The 5,408-nt window shown below is 44.1% G+C and overlaps 1 long non-coding RNA gene across 1 annotated transcript; it reads right to left on the bottom strand.

The window, feature by feature from the left end:
- Window positions 1–187: 187 nt before the first annotated feature.
- Window positions 188–5,363, bottom strand: LOC107101499. The gene is made up of 2 exons (XR_001482080.1): window positions 5,234–5,363; window positions 188–424 (listed from the first exon to the last, which is right to left on the bottom strand). It is a non-coding gene; the product is annotated as an uncharacterized LOC107101499 (long non-coding RNA).
- Between the last annotated feature and the right edge of the window lie 45 nt (window positions 5,364–5,408).

Genomic DNA, 5,408 nt, shown 5'->3' with positions numbered 1-5,408 from the left:
GTGTGTAGAAACCATAATAATACATGATTCTGTGCTAATATGTCGCTTAATTGAAGGAGCAATTTTTTTTATTGAAAAGATTGTTTATTTTATATGATTTTTTATTAAAATTATTAATTGCACTGAATATATTATGATTATACTTTTTCTATTATCTTTCATTTTTCATGTTCAGCACGTTTAATAGTTTTCTTACTGAACTATGTTCTATTAATAAAACTTCCCTGCAGCTCTGCAGACATGAACATGTCCCCTCCTACCTGCTTGGAGGCCTCTGCTTCCATCAAGGCTGTAGAAAAAGATCTGTCTTTGGACAGCAGCTCTGTTCCTGGATCAGTGGTTCTGTATTCACAGACTGACCAGAACTTGATGTCTTCCTCCCTGAACTCTGTCCTGAGGAACTGAGAGAAGGTTTCCATCCCATCTGACAGAAGAAAAACACAATGACAGAAACACTGTTAATGCTGAGAGATGAACAACAGAGAGATGAGAGGAGATCTAACTGGGTCAGACCCATATCCAACCCTGCTGAGGAGAACCAGCCCAGGGTGGGCTCGGTCCAAATGTGACCCAGCACCAGGTTACAGATCAGTTTCTTCTGAACACAGCAGCTTTTAGTGTTTAATGTGCTTTAAAGCAGCTGAATGGGAGACAGAAATGATGGACAATTTGTTTTGGTTTTGTATGGAATTTAGTTTGTGTGGTCTGTGGTTTGTGTTTGTCTCTCCCTCCACCACCAGGTGGTGCCCTGTCCTTGTTGGTCCTCTCTGAACACCTGCGTCTCTTTGGATCATTATCGGGAGAAGTACTTAAGCAGTGGACTGTCACTACCTCGGCTCCAGAGTGTTTGCCAGTTTTGGGGTACTCTAGCCAAGCTGAGTTTAGCTGACTCTACCAGAGTCTTTGTTTTGCTGAGTCTAACTGTGTTTTTGTCTTTGCCTTTTGGCAGGAAGTCATCCTGCATACTCGATGTTTGGGCTTCTCCCCCTGGAAGGATTGTTTTGTGTTTCACACTGAGCAGAGAATTAACCTCCACACATTTCGTTCAAGTTCTCCCCGAAGTCCAACGAGTCTGACTGTTTTTTTTTTTTATTAAACACTCTGGCCAAACCGTTGACCCAGCAGAGGCCATTCAAAGAGCCATCAACCAACAACAAACAGCCTTAATCAGACATAACTCCTTGGTTGAATTAGTAAACCAGCAAACTGAGTTAAACCGTCATGTGAATGATTTAACTAGTGCTCTCCATTTCTCTCTCCAGGCCTCGGGGCCCAGCCGGTGAGCTAGCCCCGCCTCAAGCTAACCTTGCAGCTTTTCTTCCCCTTTTTTCTGAGTGTCAACTGCCCAGTCCGCCCAGGTTCGACGGGAACCCCAAGAAGTGCCGGGGTTTCCTCATGCAATATTTTACGCAGTTCAACCATGCTCCAAGTACATTTTCTTTGGATTCTACTAAGATATCCTATATTATTGCTCATCTCACTGACCGAGCTCTGGACTGGGCAGGGGTGAGATTTTCTTCTTTCTCTGACTATGGCTGCACTTTTGAGGAGTTTCTTTTTGAAATTAAGCAGACTTTTAACTAGGATCCAGATAAGGCTGCTGCTTCTGGCTGGAATAACGCTGCTCTCAGTTTTGTCTCTTTAACGCTCTCAGTGACCCCATAAAGGACAAACTAGCCATCTTTGATGATCCTGAAACGTGGGAGGATCTAATCAGGCTATTTATCTGTCTGGACAACCCGACTCAAGCCCGAACCAAGGAAATAGGTTTCCTCAGCTTCATCCTCGAGAGTGGACAGGTGAGACCCACTGAGGAGAAGAATAGGGCAGTTAGGGATGAGCCTGCTCTGTGCCGTCCAGAGACCTCTGAGCCCACTCTGTGCCATCTGGAGACCCCTGAGCCCGCTCTGTGCCTTCCGGAGACCCCTGAGCCTGCTCTGTGCTGTCCAGAGACCCATGATCACACCAATGAAGAGGCTTCAGAGTTTAAGCCCGGTTGAAGTCAGCCCCCAAGAGTCCTCAGCGGGTGCTTCTCGCCCACTCCTAGGTTGTTGCTGTGCCTCAGTTGGCGGCCTCTTCCAAAGATGTTCCATTATAGCAGTGGGCGGTTCCCAAGGTCGCCGTTGTATCACGGCCGGCCCCCAGAGACTTTGCTTCGCCGCCAGCCCCACGGCCAGCCCCCAGGGACTGTGCTTCACCGCCGCCCCTCCAGAGACTGCTTCGCCGCCGCCCCCCCCGGTCGGCCTTCTGAGACTCTGCCTCGCCCCCGACCCTCCGGCTTTGCTGGACTGCCAGGTGGCAGTCATTGAGGTGGGGGGGTACTGTCAGGAATCCAGTTTGTGTGGTCTGTTGTTTGTGTTTGTCTCTCCCACCACCATCAGGTAGCGCCCTGTCCTCATTGGTCCTCTCTGCACACCTGCGCCTTGTTGGATCATTATCGGGAGGAGTACTTAAGCAGTGGACTGTCACTAGCCTTGTGAGACCATCCTGATCTCGCGAGCTTTCAAGATTTCACTCGCAGATCAGTCTGGAGACTCTCCGTTGAAGAAAATTTGGAGCCGTTCACCAAACGAACGTCCAATCAGCGTTGGCTTTGAGGCGGGTTGAGGTGTGACGCAACGAGAAGCGCGACAGTTCAGTCTAAAGAACATGGCGGCTTCAGCCGATGAAACTACCGTTAGCGTGGCTATCGAGCAAGTTTTATCGGAATTACACAGTATTTCTTTACCGAAAGAAGAGCAAAACACTGCTCTGGAGGCCTTTCTCAGAGGAAAAGATGTTTTTGCTCTTCTCCCGACTGGTTTCAGCAAGAGTTTGATCTATCAATTGGCTCCTCTTCGTCGTCGCTCTGTTAGTACGTCATATGCTTCGTTGATCTGATTGGTTTATTTGGCCCGTCTATCACCAACATAGGCCAATCAGCTAACCAGTATTTTCGTCCCTTCCCAAAATAACTTCAACGGAAGATTCCCAGATGGATATGCGGAGTAAATCCATCTGGCGGAGTCAGGTTAGACTGTCACTATCTCGGCTCCAGAGTGTTTGCCAGTTTTGGGGTACTCTAGCCATGCCGAGTTTAGCTGACTCTAACTGAGTCTTTGTTTTGCAGGAAGTCATCCTGCATACTGGATGTTTGGCTTTCTCCCCCTGGAAGGACTGTTTTGTGTTTCACACTGAGCAGGGGATTAACCTCCACACGCCTCATTCAAGTTCTCCAGGAATTCCAAGAGGCAGTCCGCTCTATTGCTCCTCCAGGTCTAACGAATGTCTACATGTCCACTCTCCAATGAGTCCCCTCTTCTCTGGATCAACCCACACAGACTGGATTTCAAAGTGAGAGAAGAACCCCCCCAGGCGTGAGTCCCTCACTAGCATTAACCTTGCTGCATCCAAGATTCCAACAGTCCCTGAACTAATCTTTGTGATATCCTCTCCAGACTGTCTAGTTCCTGTTCACCAGCTCTCTGAGTTCCAGATTCAACCCTTACCTCAATAAACCTGTTTAACCTTTTGCCTTGCTCTCTGACTGGTTCTCTGCATTTTGGGTCAGACCTCTTAAAAAATGACAGGTTCTGCTTCTGGAACTATTGAACTCATTGGTTTATGGTCAGAATCAGAAGCAGCTTTATTTCCAAAGTTTCTGCTCCCAAACAAGGAATAAAGTTTCTGCTCCTCTTTGCTCTCCATGACGTTTGAACAAAGCATAGAAAATGTTGCGTAATGATTGTTAGCAGGGAAGCAAACAGAGTGGCTCCAAACTCTGATGAACAGATTGATGAAAACTTTCTGCTCTACATTTAACAGGGAAGCTCAGATCAGGAGGAACTGAAATGTTTCAGCTTCTTTTATTCAATTCATTCAGATCCTAAAACTCCTTAAAGCTCTGAATTGTTTTCTTCTTTTCTTTTAGAATCAGAACCAGAATTTTTTTTAGCAGGAATCAAAAACAAACATTTTATTTTGAAGCGTCCACAGAATACAGACATCTGGTATAAATATGCAACATTAAAAAGAAATGAATTAAAGGATGAAAGGAGCAGTAGGTTTCTAGATGTGGATGAGCGGCCATTTTGTTAGTAGACTGGTTGTTTTGATGATAAACAGCAAAGTGGACGACCACAGAGCTGCTAGTCTGTTAAACAGAACAACCACAGCCTGCAGACACAGACGCTCCAATATGTTAACCTGGGTCCTCACTGATTTTCATTCTTTTGTAGAAACCTTTTTTTTCTCTTTAACATTATTGTACTTTTTAATTTTCCTTTAATTCCTCCTGTTTTTGGAAGACATGTTTTATCAATAATATATAATCAAAATTTATTAGGAATGTAATTCATTCTTTGCTCTGTCGTGTTTAATGTCTTAATGTCACAGTCATGTCCACAAATAATCCAAAGATTTACTGTAATCATTTTGATTTTTATAAAATGCTGCTGATTTTATTCTGTAGATCTTAAATTGGTTGAATTGTCTGTAAAGTAGCTTCAGATGACAGGTTGTGAATTGGTGCTATAGAAATAAACTGAATTCAGTATAAGTAAATTTTGTGTAGTTTGGTTTTATTAGTTGCTATGGTAACCTGTCCTTGAGAGACAAAAACTGCTTAATGTTGTTTAAACTGCAGGATAAATAATTACTTTGTTCAAAAATATTTGAAATGAGAATCTTCAGATGTGCTTTAAAGGTTTAGAAATTCCCTCAGTTTCCTTTCTTATAACCAACTGTCATGATCTCTGCACTGGCTTAATTACTGCTCATCTGATCCACCTGCTTCTGCCTCTATTTAAGCTACTTGCTTCCAGTCATCAGGGCCAGATTATCTTGTTCTCTTTAGCCAGTGGTGAGAGGGTTTTTAGAGTTCTTTGGTGTTTCTGATTTCCTGATCCTGATCTGTTCTGCCTCACAACCACTGAGCCTGCCTGTTCACATCTGAACGATTTGCCTGAACTGTCTTTTGACTCCTGGACCTCTGAGGCCTTCCTGGACTGATCTGTTTGCCTGATCTGGCTTCGGACTCCTGCATGTCTTCCAGCAACATCTGGGACACTCTGGGCAGTGATGCTGTTCTCTCCTATTTCTATTTCTTCAATAATAAACCAAAAGATCTAAAGTTTTAACATTTCTGCAAATGTAGCTTAGATTAAAAAAAACACAAAGTTAAACAGAGTGGAAAATCAACTTTGATATTAATATATAAAATAAAACTAAACCTTACCATGTGTGAATCTCTTACTGTCAGGTTTCCTCTTCCATCTTCGTCTCACCAGTAGAACTAACAGCAGAAGGAAAACCACAACCCAGACACAGGCAATAGATGGCAGCACATATTTAGACAGAGAAGTAGGTCCAGCGGTTTCAGGGGGAGGGGGGGCTGGTTTCTCTGAAACACAAAGATTGATTAAATATGT

The sequence above is a fragment of the Cyprinodon variegatus genome, unplaced genomic scaffold (genome assembly GCF_000732505.1).
Source record: "Cyprinodon variegatus isolate N-32 unplaced genomic scaffold, C_variegatus-1.0 Scaffold1104, whole genome shotgun sequence".
Lineage (NCBI taxonomy): Eukaryota > Metazoa > Chordata > Actinopteri > Cyprinodontiformes > Cyprinodontidae > Cyprinodon > Cyprinodon variegatus.
The sequence above is the reverse complement of the archived record's forward strand: the minus strand, read 5'-3'. Positions and strand labels throughout refer to the sequence as shown.